Genomic DNA, 21879 nt, shown 5'->3' on the forward strand with positions numbered 1-21879 from the left:
CATGTGATTAATTGAGTATTATGACATGCTTAATTTCATGTTTTTGGACCGTTTTACAATTTGTTTGACTGTAGTCCTATACGATTAAACAAAATTAAAGTATTTTTAAAATATTCAGTCCAATTTAGGAAAGTAACCAAAACCAACTAATGTCAACTAGTCATTCAAATTTGAATCCATCTTACTAATACTCAAAGTAAATCCTATACCACACTGCTGAATAACATCTCCTCCTATGATTGTGAGTGGCTGGTAGATGATGGCAGCTGTGTCTCATTTTCTCATTGTTACAGGATTAACTAATCAAAACTACTTTGTTTCACACATTGTGACGCTTACTGCCTCCATGTCTGACTAAATGGTTCAAGGCAAGTCAAGACTAGACCAAGAACTAAACTCCAGTTTATATAGTTCAGAACAATGTTTTTGCATTTTGCTGAATATTATAAACTTTTGAAATGGGAGCTGCTATATGAATACCAATAGCCTGGTGAGTGAATGCTTCATTTTTAATAAACTGTGCTTCTTGAGGGTTTACTGTGCATGCCAATGGCTTGTCATAACAGATTATCTCAAAGCTCAGAGACCACTAGCAGATGGCGAGAACGCATACCCACTAATCGCTACACAACAATCCACCACAACCCATTTACCGAAACATCATACATCTGTACAGAGTATACTTTCTTGCACACTTTCTGTTACTTCATCTTTTTACCATCCATAATGGCTCATAACCAAAGCCGGTGAATGAAGTGCTTTTCACAAGTGACCTTCCATGTACCATAATAACGTCATTCCATCTAGTTATTGTAGTCAAGGCTTGCTGGCCTTGAACCCAGGAAAGGAAAACATGAAAACATAAACAAAAAGAACTACATCACAGACATATTTCTGCTGCAAAATGTTAAAGCAAAGAAATGTGTATACTTGATGGAAAGTTTCTTGCCTTATTCAGTTGCATTTCTCCACTACACTGTCTTATGAAACAAAGTGAGAAAGCTGATTTGAGGGTTTTTCCCTGTTTGGTTTATAATATGGTTGTTAGAAACAATTATTTAAATTTTCAAGTAATATATCAATTATTCTGACTATTAATCAAGTAAATCATTGTCCCGTTCTGTAGTAGCTACGTAAGCTAGTAAAAGAAATATATGAAAGTGAAAATTCATGTAATAAACAATTATTTTATTTTTCTTTTAAATAAGGAAACATTTCATATGATTCGAACATCACTTAGTCTCAAGCTTGAGGTATAAAAGAATTCTTAAAATAGATAGTCCTCATAATCTATTTATTTATTTATTTTCACGTCATTACTTTTCTTGATCAGCAAGTACCTGTAATATTAGCCTAAATTAATTTTAGATTCTGCACTAACAATCAGATGAAAGTTTGAGTCTTTTTCAAAGGGATCAAAAATGCCATCTGTTAGCAGCCACGAATGATCTCGATGCATGTAATGAATGTTTCCTGCTGACGTGTTTTGGCATCAAGGATTTGTTATGGTTAAAGCTAATTCCATTTTTTAGTACACAAACCAAAGGGTTTTCTTTTCTATATAGTTTAGTAATCCCACACTTTTGACAATTTTTGTCTGCTTCTTGGTTGCGCTTCTTTCTGTCCCTTGAATCCTGCTCCATAGCTGCTAAAGCCCTTAGCATTCATCAACATCTCATTGGCAGGAGAGGATGTTGCGCAACACAAATACTTACATTGCCGGAACACAGCATGCTAAATAGTAAAACATACGGTAGTTTAACATTGTCACAAGGAATTTTAAAAATTGAGTTCTTCGAATCATCCAATGGATCGTTACAGCTCTAGTTTATAACGAACATGTCCAAATAATTCAGTTTTAGACTTACCTGTCCAAAGAATATTATTTCAGAACTCTTGCTCTGTGTCTACATTCTCTGTGTTAAACTTCAGTTTGACCTTTGTGATTTTCCTCCTTGTAGATCTCCCATAAAAGTTAAACTTGTGCAAGTTCTTTCCGACTGTGGAGGAATGTAATTTCACATGAGGTCATGCTGTAATATTTTAAGGTTTTAGGAAACTTCTTTGGATCTTGCAGTCAGCTTAGGGGGTGAACTTGTTTGGATGGCCAGAGTAACTCAGAAAAATACAGGACAACACTGGCATTTCATAAACTTTTTTAAAATTTGGCTAAGGATTCTTTCAGACTAGCCCTGTTTAGTTCAATTGCCTAGAAAGTCTGGTTTATTGGGGAGGACTGAATGCACAATAAAACTGATGTGAACTAAAAAAGCGAACTCTGGTCCACCTAAAACTATCTAGATGCCAAGCAGAACGGTAAAGGGTATTATGGAGAAATACAACTAGAACAAACACTTGAGTTTAGTGCTAAGGGAGAAATGACTTGTTGTTTTTATCCAATGACAAAAGAGAAATCCTACAACCTCAAAAATCTGATACCATTACATTTTTGTTTACATTTTTAGAAGAAGGAAGTTGTGTTATTGTCTTCTTCAGAGGTTTTTGTGTCATTTCTTTTAGTTGTACTTGGTGCAGCATCATCACAGCCAAAGCGGTGAACAAGTTGCTCAGATAGTTTGGTTCATTTAACAGTGCACTGTGAAAGAAAACAGCTGAATATGTAACAAATGATGCAGTTTTGGACCCCAATTGAAACGAGTCTACTGGACTATCAGATGTGAAAACACCCTATAAGACAAAATGCAAAGTGATCAGAGAGACTGGCACGGGTTTGACAACAAACTCTAAAGATGCTGCAAGAATTTTCAATGAGCTAATCTTCAGAACAAACATCAGATTAATCCATTGTAAAATAATCATTAGTTGAAGTCCTAGTTATTACTTTGTCATTATTACCGCTATATACCATCTTTTTTCCAAAGGAATGAGTTCTATGAGCTACATTTTCCCCAGGAAGTAGACACTGGGCTATTTGTCTGAAAACCACACATTCTTTAAATTTCACATGCTTAAATACACAAACTTGGTCATCTGAATATGGAAAATGCCATTTCTGTGAGTAGCAGTTGTACAAAACACCTCTGCTGCTCTCAGAGGAAATTCTCACACAGCTAAGAATCCCACACAGGAAAAGAGCAAATGTCTTTTACAAAATGTGCGTGTCATGCACACAATAATATTACTATGATGTAATCAAGTGACAAATAGATGAAAGGATGAGATTCATCACTATCCATCTGATTCATAACAGCAGGCGACAGAGCTTGCCACCTCCACTTGGAGTGGGTATATAATATTGGCTCGTGTCATGTTATGCGTCTGCGATTGGCAAGATGTGCAGGTTTTAATGTCGCTCTTCTGCCCGCCAACAGAACAACCACAAATAAACAATCTGGCACGCACAAATGCAGAAGTAGAGGCACGAACCCACAAACATGTGCAAGCGTACCAACAAAGGCAGGCAGGCACAGTGACGCTGTCGGCGGGATGGTCAGCCCGGCAGAAGCGGATGCTGAGAAGAAGCCATGCAGAAAGAAGAACAGAGCAAGCCTCGCAATGACGAATGGGACTCAATGGGTGAAGAGGGACTTTATCCACGTGGTGCATCATCTTTTTTCACAACAGCTCCTCCACTCATCATTCTATCTGATCACAAAGTGTGATCCAAAATCAAAGTAATGACCTTTTCTTTATTGGCTCCTGTGATAAAGCGAGCAGCAGACAGTCTCTGCTTGGCATACTGTTTACTTTTATTTGTTAACGGTTAGTGGTCTGACTGCTTCCTGCTGTCTCACAGTAATCAGCCTGTCTCATCTCAAGCCCCCGCTGTAAATGTCGCCAGAGCACAAACAGCATCTGAGCACAATGAAGTGGAGTGTCACATCAACTTTGGGTTAGGAGAAGTCAACACATGGCTTCACTTTAATCAGACAAGTTGCCCCGGAAAAAATGTTCACACTTAATGCTTAACAGCATCTTCAAATTAAAAGGTTAAATACAGAAACATTTTTAAAAATTAATCCAGTGCTTGAATAAGGGTGTTTTCACACCTGACAGTCTGGGAGACTCTGTTTGATTGAGGGACAAGATTGCAACATTCACACTGCACCGAGTCAAACGATCCAAACCCTTTAGAAAACCTGTGGTGGCATTGCACCAAGAACCACTGAAGGAAACGACACAATAACCGCTCAAGACATGAGCGCAACTTCCTTCTTCACCAAATGTAAATCAAAATGGAGTAGCATCTGATTTTAAAAGTTGTAGGATTTCTGTTTTTTCTTTGCTAAAAGAAGACACGTTTGTTTAGGTTGCCCAGGCTTTTGCCTGCTTCCTGTTCTTGAAGCGCTCTCCAGTCTGCTTGGCATTCAGATACGCATTCGAGAGAATTCACTTCTACCAAATTGAGACAGAGGTTTTTAGGCAGATGATAATTCCCTTTTTGGTTCACATCAGAGTTTGATAACAGATTCACACCTCTGCAAATGGATTGGACTTTCCAAGAAAATAAACTAGAGTTTGATTAAAGCAAACTAAACAGGACTGGAATGAATGCACCCTTAAACTATTGGCCGAGATGTATCATCATATATTTTACCATGTCATCACTAAGCAGTTGGACTGCATGAATATCACAAACATTGTTTTCTTTAGCCCAGGATGAGCCATTTATATCCAAAGTTGCCACAGGCCAATTCTGCCAAGTTGCATCATCGTATGTCTGAAGTAGTACAAAAGAAATGGGACAAACTAGCAACAGGGGCTGTGCATTAGACATAGAGGGGGATGTGGATGTTATTCATAAATGTGTCTGGGTTACAGTTTTTAATGTAAAACAAACTCTCTTAATTGTAAAAAAAAACAAAAAACACACACACACAAAAAAAAAGCAGAATAATAATCCTAACAATTGAAAAGAATGGCTGTTTTTAACAGGGTTCCTACATATTTGTCATGTCAAAGTCCTGTACTTTTCCAGCCATTTCTTCATGGCTCAGACTTTAAATATGGAACCGGCAGGAAGAAAAGAATGTTGGCTGGTTGGCCTAATAATGGATTAACATAATGGATGGATAAAATGAACAAACAGAAGGGTGGATAAGTGAGAATGGAAAGAGATGGTTTGTTGGAACAGGGACAGACAGAAAATGGACAAAATTATTGAAGGAAACCTGGATGGGAGGACAAATGGATGAAAGAATACAAAAACACAGAGTTAGATGAATGGACTATGAAAAAACGAATGCATAAATATATGGGTATTAGAATATTTTGTATTTGTTCAAGAGGGGCAAAAGTGACAATATGTTTTTAAAAATAAATGACCTTGTCTTTTATTTTCATCCCTGAAAAATATTGCTTTAAATACAACACAAACATTATTAAACAGGCTACTTCAATTCACCTGTTGCATTAGGTAGTAGTACACTTACTCGAAACAGAATAATTCCATTTAATCATATTTCAATTATGTGGGTATTTATTGGTGCTCTCATCTAGCTAAGCTTGAAAGCATAATCAGTTAGTCTGTCATTATGATACAGTGCAAATCTTATAAAGATAACTTTTCCTGTGGTAACATTAAAATTGTCCATCTCTAAAGATTCATCAATGAAAGGACAGACAGTTGGAAAGATAATGGATATTAGGATGGAAGGAGATGAAGTCTGGAATAGAAATATTTTCCAGAACATATCTAGACTGTGCAGGACTTTTGATGTTATGTAAATTGAACTGATGTAAAAAAACAAAACAAAAAACAAACGCAATGATAGAGGCAACATGCTTTTATAAAACTTGAAAAGATCCATTTATGTGGATTTTGTTTGATTAGATGCGTGTAAGTACGCCCCACCTTCAAAAAAAAGGAACAGTCTAATACAGGTTTTGGTGCTCTACTAAAAAACTGTAACAGCTTTCTTAAGACTTTGTGTCAAATGCAACATGACACTGGATACTGTGTGCATTTTACAAGCCTGAAGGAAAAATAATGCATGGTAACAAATCAACTAACATTTGGGTGGTTTTTTCTTTGTGCAAACAATTGCTTACTGCAACTATTTCAGTTGTCTTTTTCTTGTTTTTTGTTTTAAACTGTTCCAGTTCCGTCGTATTGTACCATTCTCAATTGTACTCTATTCTATTGACAATGTTCCATAATTTTCTGCACTGCTGTGTTCTTTTCAGCGCTGCTCTGCTGAGCTGGACAGGACGGCTTCGCTCCCCTGAGAGAAGCCTCCGGAACTCCGGAAGCATGCTGCCATTATTGCTTCCTGCAGTCAGCAGAGCTTACAAACATGCGGCAGAGCATCTGCGTACGTCCGAATCTGTGTGTTTGCACTATAAGAGCCCATGACCCTAAAGCTTCTCTCACCGGTGGGCTTCACTCAACTTATGGCAATCGCAGACAGCCCTGCAGCCTTCCTGTCGGCTCTGCATCAAACATTCTTACTTTAGCAGATAATGTAAACATACATTTGCATTATTTAACTTTAAAATCAGGCACACAAAAAGCCAAGCCAAACAACAATCTTGGTACAGATGTAGACTGACAACAAATGAACTTCATTTGTCCCATACAATTCTAGTAATGCTCTAATTTCTTCAAAGTAACTCAAAGGCATGCATACAAATGCTCTGATGCTTTGAAACAATTGAAATATATATAAATAGACTCTAGCTTTAAAAAAAGCACAAACACACACATATGCACCCCCACACGCGCACGCACACACACACAGTAGTTGTGCATAAAAACACTCTACAGTGTTTCACAAAGCAAAAACTAGGCCAGAAACAAACAGGTGGTCAATTACAGATGGTACTACTTGGTCAGCAAGAAGAATAAAATGCCTTTATTCAGACATAAAACAATGTTTATATGTAGAATAATTATAGATCTGTGTGGAAACAGAAAACACCCAAAAAGAATGAACTAACTTTTCTTATGTATTCCTGTGGTAAAGTGTACTTTACCAACAGAGTCACACAATGTTGGTTGATGGTGGACTCAGAGGAGAAAAACGTCTGCTTTGTCTGAAGATGAATTTAACAAAATACGACAGTAAGTGACAAAGACTTTTGGTGTTTATTACCTTTAAAATGTCCAGTCGACATCGTTTTGGCCCAATGAATTGACAGGTTGACTTGAACTCCATTCAACTCTTTTGCCTTTTTAATAAAACAGTCAGAAAATGTAAAAACAAACCTCAATCCGGTCTTAATTTGCTTTTTGAAAAGGTGTAATCATTTATTTTAGCTGTTCTTTTGAGTACACAAATTAAAATTTAATGTGGATTTTTTCCAATTTGATTAGGTCTAAATTAAACACTATTTTCCATAAATAAGACTAAGATAATGTACAATAAAAGCAATGTGTATGTATATTTGCACATTAAAAAAATAGATAATTACAATAGGTGATAATAAAACTGTTCAAATACCAGAATGCATTTAATCACTGATGACTATAGAATCTAATGGTCGCTGGAAGGCAGGATCTACAATAAAGCATCTTTATTCACCTAGGACATAGCAGTCTGAAACAAAAATTCTTACCAAGATTGAAGTTCAGAGTCAAATGCTCATGATACCAAATAACACTCTTGTAGAGGCTGCGGCTTTTTGCGTTGGTTCCTTGGCTGTTTGCTCCGTCAGCATTATTATTTCATCTGACGATGCTTAATATTAATGCCGTTTTGTTTTGTCAATAATAAATGACTGGGGTTGAATGCGGCCACCTCAGCCAGGGTAGCATTACTCCCAGTTCCTTTGTTTTGGTCGTATGGGCGTTTTACAGAGAGAACTGAAAGTGAAGTGCAGTTTCTGAAAACAAAGCATGCATACTGTTTTACAACTGTTTTTATTAATTTGACATATAGTAGCCACACCTGAACCCGTTCTATAGGTCCCAGTGTGTGATGCTATACTAAACTTCAGCATGCATTAATGCCAAAAGGTGACATCACATTTTCTACATATTTCAGTTGAACTTGGAGTCTGTTTTTATATTAAGTTAAGACCAGCTTTTACTTAAACAAAAATATGCATTGTGATAAGAGGTTACCCTAACACAATGAGTATAATTTCAAATAACCAACCCATCAGTTGGTAAAGGTAAAAGACCAACGATGCAGACTTAACTGTCAGTATGATTTGTAGGCCGATTATGCAAATTGTAGCCATCAGTGCCAACAAGCAGGCATTTGGTTGTGCACGCAAACACACACAGCCATTCATGAAACCTAACACCTGTCACAGAGGATTCTGCTGAATCAACGATGCAGATGATTGAGGCTTGTAGCAGCTTCCGTTCAGCTCATTCTGGAAGCAGTCCTCTGTTCGCCTCCTTTAGATGCAATCCGCGACTTCTCGCCTCTGACCATCACAACAGGTTTATTATGTCATCCAGGTCATATTAGCTTTTTATTCCCTTCCCCTGCCCTTGTTATTGTCAACATACCTTTGCTTCCCACGCTTCTTTCTGCTCTTTGACATCTTTTGATATTTCACACATTCTTTGCTTCCATCTCACCTTTTCTTCTTGGCTAGTCTATCACAGTAATACCCCTAAAGCTAAGTCAAATTCATTTTCCCTTTTTCTGAAATTATTATCGCACTTAATATTCTAAGTGACTCCGTGGAGTAAACTCAAGCTGCAAAGTAATGATAGTGTTTGGAAAAAATTATGCTTTTCTGTTTCTGTAATGCTGCTTGAAAGCAGTATAGCAATTATATTGGATCATTCCAACAGTTTATAGCATTATAAGCGCCCACAAATGAAAGATGCTTTCATGCAGCGGGTATCAACTGTTGGATCTCGAAACTGGATAGAACCCTCTTAAATTGTCAGATTTATGTGGCATGGAAAATTAGACCGTGACAACTCCTTTCAAAATTGTTTATATCTGTAGTGAAAACAAGTCTGCTGGATAAATGTAAAGCTGAAAAATAAAAAATCCTTCTGTGATTGGAATGGTTTATAACACTGGATAAAAACAGAAACCCAGCTTGAACAAAACAAAAGCAACCCAGATTATGATGCTGCCACCACCAGGTTTACCTGTGAGTACGGTCTTCCTTTGGTGATGCAGAATACTGCCAAACAAACAACCTAGGAGTTGTTTGACACCAAAATCCATAAAACATTTTCCGCATGTGGCCTGTTTTGTTGGTGTTGTCCTATATGTTCCCCACGGCTGTTTTCACTGCTCTGTAACATAATGCTGAGGGAATTTGTTTTGTACCTTGATCCTGACTGATGTCTTTGTACAAGTCAATCATTTTAATACTTTTTAACCTGTTCTTACAACAGATAAAGGATGCAGAAAGTGGAAAAAATGGACAAATAAGACTTGGAAAGCTGAAATTTATTTATTATTTCAGTGGCATGAGGGAGCTTTAAAAGTGTGCTTTTTCCTTGTTTCCTCCAAATTTGTGTTTCAGTTGGTATGAACATAAGTTATATAAAAAGGTCAAAGAAGTTTTAAAAGGATTCATGGTATTCTCTTTTTTTTGTTCTTGAGAACATCTGTAATGATAAATGCCTTTTCCAAATGATTCTGACATGAAATTTAAAGGGATGTGGCTCCAATCACAGACATATTAACTTCTTATTTCTGTTTTTAGTAAAGAAAAACCTTCCACATTTGTAAAGAGAAGTAAGAAAACAAACTCAAGTGTGCATAACTTTCTCCTCATGGTGTGTAAACGCCTCCACTCCTTTCACTTTTTTTGAATTTACGTACAGCACAAAGGCCACAGCGGTGGCTGGGTAACAGTAAAAGAGGGAAAAGCCCTCTTTTTGAGGTTTCCTGCTTTCAGCTAACATAGCAAGAAACATGCCTAAAAGTACTCTAAATTAATTAGCACAACTTTCACATTTACATTTGTTTGAGCACCCCAGCAAGAAATAATACAAGTTTTCTTTACAGCAAATCCATTTTAGTTGAGAGCTTCTGTATGACACAGCTTTTGTAAACTACAAGATTTTTCTTAATTAAATAGAAAATGACTTAAAAGATGATACTTGGTTGGCACATTCTGCAGAGTAGAAATATAAACAAGAGAAAACCTACACAGAATCTCCAGATTAGAAATATGAGCAGGGTGTGAGAGTGCTCCTTTAATTATAAAACAAGAGGCCCTCTTTTGTACAGTATGCAGCGCGTGTGCACAAACACACACTCTTGTAACACACCTCCCAGCACGCACAAAGAGAAACCGAAAAGCATGGAGACAGAAAAGCAGGTCTGATTAAAGAAGCACATTCCCCTGATTTTTTTCGCTTTCCCGCTGACGCCGGCACCTTTAAATGTTACCGGGGGTCGAGTTCTGAGCACTCGACAGATTTCTACCTGCACCCACCCCAATCTTGCACATTCCTGCCCCGCCAGCAGGGAGGCCAGGTGTTCTGCAGCAAACCCCCCCCCCCCAAAAAAAACACACCCTTCTGCTGATAGGCAGCCACACTGCCAAATCTAGGCAGCCACAATCACACATCATTTTATTAAAACCTCACACCGAGATGTCAAACTGAGATATTTCTCTTAATTAAAGTAAGTTTATTAGTAAGCAAATGACTTATATTTGATTTAACTTAAACCTTTAAGTGAAAAGATTTTAAAATTGATTCAATCAGCAATGGAAAGTTCAAACCTCAGTTTGTCACCTTAAACCTCGTCAGGAAGCATTTCCTTTGTGTCGTCTTTAAATCAAGCAACTAGAGCACACAAACTGGAAATATGAACTGAATTATTTGCCTCAGGCTCCTTCGCACTGAATCTAAGTTTAGCACAGTTAAAGCATGAAAGTTTTTAAACAATTAAACGCCATAGTTTTTATTGGGGCTGAGAACATTCGACATATTTTGGCAAAGATAAAGACATATTAGTTGAAAAGGCCACTGAATGCAACATGAATCATGGTTTAATGCAAAACAACTTGCACATACAAGCCAAATAATATTTTAGCACATGGCTAACCAAAATCTCAAACACCAAGCCTCTTCATTTAGCTTGTAAATATGGCAATCGCTTAACTGAGGGGGTAAAAGGTGTGTCTGAATGTCGTCTTCCTGATAAATATGGCAGCCTGGTGGAACAGCGGTTACAGCCGTGATACCACACCAAAAGTTTCCACGTTCGAACTTGGTGCCTTGCATGAGCATTTCTTCATGCTGCTTGCTTCTTGTCTGCATGACTGCATGGCTTTTTGCTTGTACTGCTGTTTCCTTTAGCATCACACTGATAAATCAAGGGATTTCTGTCTGTGCAGGCTGTTTCGCATAAGTAATATCTTTTTAAGCTGTTTGCCAAATCTGTTGAACAGTTTTAAGTGGATTGTAAATGAGACATTTAAATTCATTTTTGAAGGGTTTTCTACAGTTGACGCTTGCTCCATGACTCAATCAGTGAGTAAGAAATGCTTAAAAAGAGTGATAGCAAGAACGAATTAGGCTTAGGTTGTCAGATTCATACGACAGTCTTTAGTAAATAAAAGTAAAACATGATCTAATTGTTTTTATTTCTAACAGAAACAGAAATACTATGATTATTGCAAAAATGACCTTGAATTTCGCAGTATTAATTAGAGCTGCTCACCATGTTGAGTCGCAATTGTCATCATAATATCAATCTGGGCAATACTACAGCCACTAAGAACAGCTTGGCTGCAATAATAAATGACATCTGTCTTATATAGCACTTTCTTAGGGCACTCAAAGATGCTTTAATATTAGGTAGGATATTATCCATCCCAACAACATATCTAGTCTTTTGGATAACCTTTGACTGCCCTGAACACCAACCCTAGACATACCGGTACATGGTTAGTGGTTGGGCTGCTGCATCTCATAAAGGATGCCAGGGTTGTGGTGAAGGAAAGGTGGGTAAATTTCCATTGATAATGTCATGCAGCAACAGCATAGCAATTGCTATGCAAGTAATATTAACTGATATTTGACTAAATTTGGTTTGGTCTCCACCACAGTGTCTCCTCTGGTTTGTGTTAAAGGTTTTATTGCATTATTTTTGCTTTCTCTGATTGGAGTAATTTAATAGTGGCGAACGATGACATTTAAAACCTCAAACACAAGCGAAATGGTCATGAAAAGTTGATGTCTTTTGAAGTTCAAAATGTAAAGTAGTATGTTATGTGTGAAAATATTAAATTATTTTACTTGAGATCTTTAGCATGTTCTTTAAAGTTGAGATTGGAGTCAAAGAATGCAACTCAATTCTCATGAAAAATGGACCAGTGGTAAATTTTCCGCTGTGTGACAGAAACTTAAAACAGGAAATGAGTCCCATAGCCTATTTTCTTATGGTTGCAAACAGCAGTAGTAGGCCTCATCCACTGAGAAACAGCTACACTGCAAAATGAGTGACAGGTTTCATATTTTTTGTGTCCAAAACACACGTAGGTGTTTTTTGCTAACAAAAATCTTTCCAACTAGCTGAATGTCTACCTAATTCAGCAATGCACAACAATAGGTTTGAGAGAGGCAGCACTATGTTAATCTAAACTCCGCACATGGGAGAAAATTCAGGTCATTTCGGCATTTTCTCCGACTCATACCCAAACTGGAAGAAGAAAATCTGTCACGATCTGAGAGGACAGCATTCACATAAAATGTGTCATCTGACCTGTAAAAACGAGTCTAGAAACTTGTAGAAACTAGAGGTCACTATGAGGACCCAGTGATCAAGAGCTATCAACCTGTCTTTCATATCTTCCTCCCAGCTCTTAATCATCGGTCTGTCATCCTACTCGAATCTGACAGAAAGAATTAGTCAGGCGTTGACACTTAAACAGAAACAATAGATATTTACAGAAACTCTTTAGAGGAATCATGACCTTTTTCTGGAAACTTGGTGTCAGATTACTTTACTACACAGCTGCATTATCCGGTAAACTTAAAGTTTTCTTCGTGCCACTATTTATACAACGTTAATATTAATAATAGACCAATTTTGATTAAGTGAAGTCAATCACCAGATTCTCCACTTTGTCAAGCCACGACAGGCAGAAAGAAAATAATTATAAAATAATACACCATTACCTTGACTAAATGAAAAAGTGTATTACATTTGTCAACCAGTACTTGGATTAATGGATAAGTTTAAGTAATATGCACTCTTTATGTATTTTATGCTCATATTTCAAAATACAACCTGTTACCTTGACATATTCTCCCCCTTTGTGTGCTTATTTGGGAGGTGACTGTTATTATTTCATGTAGGTATTCAACAAAACAAAAAATTTATAATAGACCAAACATTTCTTTCTGATAAGACTATTCTCTGTCTGCTGCTTACAAGGCTATAAGGGTCTCAATTCTGTGGTCCCAGTCACAACTGGCTCTTAATAACTTTGATTAAAAATTTAAAAAAGCCAGTTAATGTTTTAAAAATAGATACATAAAATTCTAGTTTCCTGCAATATTTGCAATGAATTTCCACACAAAATGACACTGAAAGTATCACAAATAAGCTTTCAAATCCATTTTTCTTGTACTTACTTTGAATTTATGTGGTATTATATTTTACATAATTTTCCATCCCACAAGAAAAAAAGAACTATCCATATTTCTTTTGCAAAATTTTATATTTGTAATTATTTTAAATCCTAAAAATTTAGATAAAATTGTGGTTCTTTAAGAATTACGGCAAATTTCCTAAAGTACACATTTATTTAAATTTATAAGACATCTTTTTTCAAAAAGTCACAAAACATTTGCTGCTCTAATTTTTTTTTTTGGCTAGCTTCAGAGCAAACTGTCTCTTTAGTTCATAAAGGCTGAAGATCGCTGCTTCAGATTAAGCATCTTATTAAAATAAGGTGTAGCTTCAGTTATTTATGGTGGATGCTCTACACTCGGGTATTTTGCAACATCTTTTTAGAATATTAACTCTTCAAGATCTCATATAAAAACCTACCTAAAAAAAATTATCAGCTTCCATAATGTTTTTAAGATGGATTTCAAAGGAACTTCTGCAGATCCAGAGCCATTTGCAGGAACACACACCATTCAAGAGGAACATGTAACTCAGGAGCCAAGCTGATTCAACAACCTGTTTGAACGTATCATGCAACTCCTATAACAAGAAACGTGTGTAGGGAAGGTATAAGGGGATCGTTTTGCCACTGAGTGTGCGACGAGGTGAGGATGAGAAGACGGAGGTGGGTGGAACACATTGTGGTTGGTAAACAGGGCCAAAACAGGAAAGCGTGGGCCTACCTGACATTCACCTCAGGGCCTATACTCCGCTGCCACGCTGTAGAAAATAAGGTTAGCCGAAGGTAAGATGAACTGAGACAGCAATTTATTGCTGTTCCCCACCCCACTCACGCTTAGAGGTTTAAAGGTATATAAAAAAAACTCTCCTTAGCAGTAATAATAGCGTTATAAAATTGATGTTGTTCATGCCTTTCTGCTAAACTGGAACAGGTGATCCAATTCTAGAAGCAATAAATTTCTTCAGTACAGCTTGAATGTTTTTCAATGGAGAGAACACACACATCTGGGATACACAGCACTTTTCATGCTTACTTTTTTAAATTAGTATTATAGTAGCACTATCTTGTACTGAAAAAGAGCTGATAAAACCTTTCATTTTCAGCATAGAGAGATGAATTTTTGACCATTTCTCCTTGCAAAGTCTCTCTGTAATATTATGGGTCATTTCTTATAATCTCTTCTCGCTAGAGGTTTTCAACAGAACTTATAGAAGACGGTTGAGTTTGTGTCTGGTGAACCGTGTCTGCACTGATTTAGCCATTTGTTCTGGATCCTTATCCAGCTAAAGGATTCAGCAGCAACAAAGTATAAGTCTTCTGGCAGATGCCACCAGATTTTCATTCAAAACATCCTAGTACTATAGGTTTCTATGTACCCTTGGTGAAGAAATGAGCCCATAAACTTGGGCCATCCTACAATTTTGTTACAGTTCAATTTGCTAAATTTTTCTAACTCTAAATATTGGGAAGTTTTGGTGAGAAGCTATTGCCTAATCACCAACACACATCAACTCCATTTTGAAGAGTGTCTAAGTAAAATATTCCCCTGTGATATAATTGTACCATAGAAAAAAGTTTCTGGGTGCTCTGATCTACTTGAGACCTTAAATATACGTTTAAAAATATGCACTAGTTATGTTTATCTTATAAGCGTTGTGATGAGTAGTAAAAATAGTGACACCTCTAATTTTATTTCTGACAAAATTACAGTATTTTCCACCACACTCAATAATTATATAAAAGTTAGAGGTTTGGATTTTTCTTTGCAAGATTATAATTCTGCAATTAAAGATGAATCAATATCCAGTTATTATTTAGCATTTATACCAAGGATCTGCAACCTGCGGCTCTGGAGCTGCAAGTTGCTCTTTGGACCTTTCACAGTCGGTCTTACTAAGAAACCATTTAATATATTTAAATTAAGATATAATAACAAATGCAGATTTTAGCAGTTTTTCCAGATTTTCTTGATGGAATAATTGCACCATATATCTACAAAACAATGACTCCAAAACAACCAGTAATATAACTTAGGTCTTCTTTGGTTATTAGGTTGGAAAATATGTGCTTTTTCAGGATCTGAATCAACTTTATAGAATGAGATTGTGTTCCCAAACAAGAATTTTGACTGTTTTCAAAGGCTCAAAGTTACAGACATTAGGTATAAATATACACAGTTTAGAGGGGTTTATATATATATATATATATATATATATATATATATATATATATATATACAGTATATATATATAATACAAATATCAACATCCCATAGAATAAAATGTATTTTTATTACTAAAAGAGTAATGTTTTTTTTTTCACATTTTCTATAGTAGATATTTATCAAAACTTATAAGCAGACTTTGACCCAAACAAGTTTTATTTACCTAGACTTGGGGTAAAACAAAAGTTGCAGAGCCCTGATCTATACCAACAAACCTAAGCATATAGGCCACAGCAGATCGTAATGTGTGACAACAGAGCAGCTCAAACCGGTGCTGCTTAAAATAATTATGTGCATGTTGAGCTGATGAAAATAGACTTTCATCTGCAGCCTTGATCTGATACACACAAAGACACATTCAAACCAGGTTTCACACACACACACAATTCTGCTTCATTTATTCTGTTCTTTAATAAACTGATTTCACAAAAGAAGAGTCGAGCAGCTCTGTATCCAGGAAACTGTTCCGATAGCTCAATGAGTCGTTTGACTCTGCAAACTTGTAACAACAGTATTAATCAGAACAGAAATACAAAAGCTACAAAACATGTTACCTTGACCGCATACTGCTGCATTGAATGTGCAGAAACATTGAACCTTTTTGTTCTGCCAACTGGAATGCTGATGCATCAGGCAACAAACAGCTTTGAAAGCTGCAGTTTAGACTGCCGACGGGTCACCGATCTGGTGTCTCCACCAAACATAGAGCTACGCCACTTTTGGCTCCTCAAATGGAAAAGCACCCCCACCATATCCTGAACTTAATCCCACCACAAGTTCATATTTTTGACCATTTTAACTGTCCTGTCATCAACGAGTCTCATATTAAAGCGCCCAAAAGATGCCCAGTGCTGTCCTCTTGGTAATAGCCTCCATGCTGGCACAGAGGCTGACGGAGAGAGAAAACAGGCAGCGCGGCCATGAGTCAGCCAGAGCCGGCCCCCTGCCTCATGTTGAAATCAGAGAAACCACAAGAATGTAACAGCTTCTGTTATTATCCCTCCCTGCTGCCTCGCAGCCTGATGGCCTACCCCAGAAAATAGCAGCCAGCCTGCCTGTTTCTCCCTCTCACACACACTTGTTCCCCGTGTTATCCCTGTCCTCGTCTCAGATATACCGATTTCTCTCAGGGTAGAGCTGTACGTTTTGTTTGTGTTCATTTCTGGACAAGTGGATACTTCAGGCGAGCATGTTGCAGAAATGCTGTAGATGTGAAATTCAGGAAACAGCTTCCAATATTTTAAAATAAAGTTGATGCTGTCTGCACAATAAGTCAGCAGTTTCAGTCCAAATTTTAAAAGACTTAAAATTTAAAGGTTATAAAGAACAGCAAACTGCAATGGATTTGCAACTTTTTCACTTCTGATACGATACCGATATCGTAGCTTTATGTATTGGCCAATACAAATATTGACCTGATACCGTCACAAATCCCACATATTTTTATTACTTTATAGTTTGGAATGTTAGAAAACATTTAACGATTAAGTGATATTACTCAAACAGAGAATAATAGTCAACAACAATTGACTCACTTATTATTTACCAATGGGTCTGCGTGTGGAACACAAGAGATGATGGATAGAAATGTGGGGGCGGACTAAATGCTGGAGCAGAGCGATTCTATCAGCGTACTTACATCGGAGATTTTAGATGAGGGCAATATAATCCAATAGTCCTTTTTTTTTGTCCGATAACAGACCGATTTCCAATATTAATATTGGATCAGGACACCCCTAGTAAGTGTTTATTTATTCATGAAGCAAGTCTGCAAAAAAAAAACCCTCAAAGTTCACAGGAAGAAGAGCATGTTGGATTAAAGTCAAGCAACTAAAAGATGTCAAAGTTGTATTTACTTTTGCACACTTGTGCCTTTAGATGTCTACTTTGGCTGGACTTTAAGTAGTAAAAAAAAAAAAAAAAAAGCCGACATGAAGTTTGACCACACATTAGCAAATCAAAACTGGAAATGAAAAAGGGTTTTTTTTTTCTATTCAGATTTTCAGCAAGTTGAATTTTAACATTTTAATTGATTTTAAAATTAAAATATACCTGAATTAGATAAATTATGTCAATATCTTATAACTGAGACTTATGTTAATTAACTTTTGTAAGGAAACTTAAAAAAGTATAGGTCAGGAAAGCTTGTTTTTATGTTATGAAGCAAAGAGGGTGTTTTTCATCTATGACGCTTTTGCACCCAGATTACATAATTTAAATGCTTTTAAGACAATTCAAAGTAAGCTTTAATTAGTTATTGACATCAAGTTATTGACTTCAATGACCGCATTCAATGTGGAGCTGTTCGTTGATAAGGTTCCTCATCCAGAATGACACACTCCTCAAATAATTGGTTCCACAGCAATTAAAGTTAAAGAAGAAGGTAACAAAGGAACAGATTTATAAATTTTAGCCACAAATGACGCCAATTATGAATGAAAAATTAACATATTTAATAGGAGAGGATTTGAACCCTGACCTGGGTTCAATCCTTGGGTATTTCAGCAGGGAGTTGGCATGTTTTCCCTGGAATTGCGTTTAACTTCCTCCCACATTCCAAAATCATGACTGTTAGGTTAAATGGTCTCAATAAATTGTCCGTAGGTGGGGGTGCGTGTGCGTGTGTGTGTGTGTGGCCTCTGATGGACTGGTGATGGACAGGGTGTAAGAATCTATCTTAGTCTTGCTAACTGTGTCAAACCTCAACTTTTTAGCTTGTAGACATAAGCATACTCTTTTATTTACGTTGTTTTGAGTTCATAAAAATCAGAAAAAAATTCCTTCACTGTGTATTGAAGAACATCTGCAGTTCAATTTTATACCTTTTAATTGTTGGAATAAAACTAAGTTAAGACAAAACAATATCCTGAGAAAGAGAAAATCTGAATTGGATGACAGGACCACAAGAATGAGAGAAGTCGGTGTTGCACAATAAAAGCCTAAATGTTGCATCTCCTCTTCATTTCACTTAATTATTTTTTGTGGCAATCGCTGCACTCTGGCCTTGTTTCTGTGACTGACTAATGCAGGATCTGTCGCAATTTAGAAATACCCGTCTAAAGCCTTCAGCTTCAATATAACCGAGATAAGATTTGTCCCTATTTAACTTCCCAACCAATTATACTCCCGTTGCCTGGGTACCACAGCAACAGAAGCAAACTACAGTTGATTCACAAAGATGAGTTGATTTTTCTTCTTCATCATCAAGGTTACTACAGCAGTTCAGCCTCCCTACATCCATTCTTTTATTATTGATGTGACATTACGTATCAAGCTCTGGAGTATTTTCATTTTTCCCATTCATGTACCAATTCAACAATATCCATGTTTTCCTATAATGGGTCTTTGAATCTTCTTTTACATGAAAAAAACCTTTTTGACACCCAAAAACAATTGTCTTTAATCTAATGGCTAAACTGAAACGACCAATGGACCAGAGATCTGAATTATACCATTTTCTTTCAATTGGATTCAAGTCAAAAGCAGAAATAAACTTTTCAAAATTTATCAAAATGAATGAAAAATAACAACTCCCTAATTCTCCGTTAATAAACAGATCAGTCAACATGATTTAGTTAGTTAGAATCAGTCCACCTTTCCTACATAATCCTCTTCATACAAAGATCTTCAACAAGACCAAAATGTGTGTTTAATAAGTTCTTCTGTAGATATTTGTATTGATTTAATTACATTTTAAAGTACTTCTTTAAAAAAGAGAGTAAAATATGAGAAATTAACCTATTAATTAACCAGACATCAGAATTGATTAACGCTCCCTTGATCACTTCAGATCAAATACTGAAAACATATATTTTTTTTCATTGAATGTATTCAAATGAATTACTCCTTCCTGCCATTTATGGTCTCGAAACAACTCAACTAACTGCTTGTTGATTGATGCACTTTATTTTAGTATAATAGGAATTAAATAATCTGCTTTGATGCATAAGTTAGAGAAAAATTGTAGTGCTTCAAATATCGGATTCCAAAGTACTGTTTTAATAACAGAACGTGCAGAACATGATTTTCTCTTTTATATATTATAAACTTTAGGAAAGAAAACATAATTAAAGTCGCAAGTCAGAGCTTCAAAAAAATTTTTTTTAAATATGCCAAGAAAAGCCCAAATGAAAATGAAGGGAACTAATACATAACAAATTCAATTTTGGATATTTTTTGTGTAAACCTGTTAAAATTTCATTTACCAACTATGGGAACTTTTCATGTTTATGAATGTGTGAATGTGAAACATATCGATAAAAAAATCAAATGGATTTCAGAGGCCCCTAAACGTGACAATATTTTCATAGCCTGAAGCTACACTTGGCACATGTCTGTTGGCTCAACAGGATGGAGAGGAGGAATCTACAAACAGCTCTGGCTCAGTCACATGCAATATGATTCATCAACAATACAGATTGATTAAAAAAAATATGTAAAAAAAGAGATGGATAAAAACATAGAAAAACACCTTTCAGAAATTGCAGGAAGCAGTGTGAGGCAAGGCGAGCAGTAATAAGCTCCTGTGCTCTTCATGTTTGAGTTGGATATGGAATCGCTTTGCTTTTCCTCCACAGATCTCCAAGCAAAACAAGCAGGGTGGGGGGATAAAATTCAGTTTTACTAAGTAAACTGTTGATGTTCCAGTAAAATCTCTGTCAAGTGCTGCAGAAAAATACACAGAATAACCAAACAAAAAGGAAGGACACTGTAAAGTTTAGAGACGGCAGCGAAATTAGGACTTTACACTTCTTGTTATATAACCGAATAAAAGCACAACCACGGGCCCTCATAATACATTCAATGAAATATTCATAACAGAAACTGAACAAAGTAGGGAGAGCTGCCCATTCTAGGCTCTAACCCAGTTTGCCTGAGCAACTGTGTCCTTTGCCTTGCTAAGGTATTCAAAGCTCTTTAAGCAGCTGTTTCATGGGCAGACCTGACCCACATACACACACAGCTCAGTTTAGCCAAGTGGCAGAAGGTTATAACGAGCATGTGGCAATGGGTCGACAAACTCTCCGCTAGGCACAAGTCAACACACATGAGGCATGAAAATGTTGGGAAAGTGGGGGAAGGATCATAAATGTCGGTGTGTGTGTGTTTGTGTGTGTGTATATGGGAGGACGGTGGGGGCGTAAGATGGTTGATAGAAAAGTAGGGGGACAAGACAAAACATGTCCTGAAGAATGATTACTGAGTGAAGAGCCAGGAAGCAGCTGTACTTGCATACCTGGAGATTGTAAAGAAGGGGCTGCAAACTTCTGCTTGGCTCAAATTTGCAAAGAAACTGCAAACAAGCCTGAGCTACAGTCGCACTGCAAAAGTCAAGCTATCCTGCGTCTAAGCCTGTCACAATAAGCAATTAATCAATTAAGCACATGATCAATTGAAACAAGCTTGATCATTTCTATTTGGATGATTGATTGTTTACTTTGTCTCTCTTTCTACCAAAGACTGGATGGCTTTCAACTAGTTCCTTTTTTGAAGAACAACTTCATTAGCCATTTTACTTGTTGTTTTGTTCAATTATTTTGAAGATTTAAAAAAATGTCTTCCAGTTCCAGTGTTAAATGCACATTAGAAATTAAAATTCATTGATCTTTTACAGGGTGTACTTGCATTATTTTGCCGCTATCATTATGTTACTTGAAAGTGATCTCAATACAGCAGTATTAGCGCTTATCACAACAACATCTGGGACAATTTATTGTTCAGCAAAATTTATTAGTAAAGTTTTTCGAAAATTAATACTGTGGACCCCTGTCTGTTTTGTGGAATGTAACTAAATTATTCAGAGAAAGTCTGTTTATTCACAGATTCTTCCATAGAGCATATCTAAAATATTTGAAAGAAAATGCAGTTTGGAAAACTGAAATACCTAGCCTAAACTTTCTGTGCTGAGTAGACTGAAGATATTTAAGACGAAAATTGACATTTTGACAAATCACTAACTGATTTCATGAGATTTGTCACTTTAAAACTGGCTAAATCCAACAGTGTGCCATCCATCTTGTTTCAGGTCAAATAAAAACAGACAATTTGAATAAAAAAAACTGCTTTTCTAACTTGTAAATTTTGCGCGTACATATAAAAGAACAGTAGCTCAAAGCTTTAAATGTCACAAATTATGAGAGTAAACTTTAGTCAGTTCTGTTTACCAGTAGTAGAGT

General features: G+C 36.5%; 1 protein-coding gene across 1 annotated transcript in view; it reads right to left on the minus strand.

Moving 5' to 3' along the window:
• Positions 1–21879, minus strand: part of ptpn4a (protein tyrosine phosphatase non-receptor type 4a) — an 80093-nt gene that overhangs the window by 49570 nt on the left and 8644 nt on the right. The window lies entirely within an intron of this gene.

The sequence above is a fragment of the Xiphophorus hellerii genome, chromosome 7 (genome assembly GCF_003331165.1).
Source record: "Xiphophorus hellerii strain 12219 chromosome 7, Xiphophorus_hellerii-4.1, whole genome shotgun sequence".
NCBI lineage: Eukaryota > Metazoa > Chordata > Actinopteri > Cyprinodontiformes > Poeciliidae > Xiphophorus > Xiphophorus hellerii.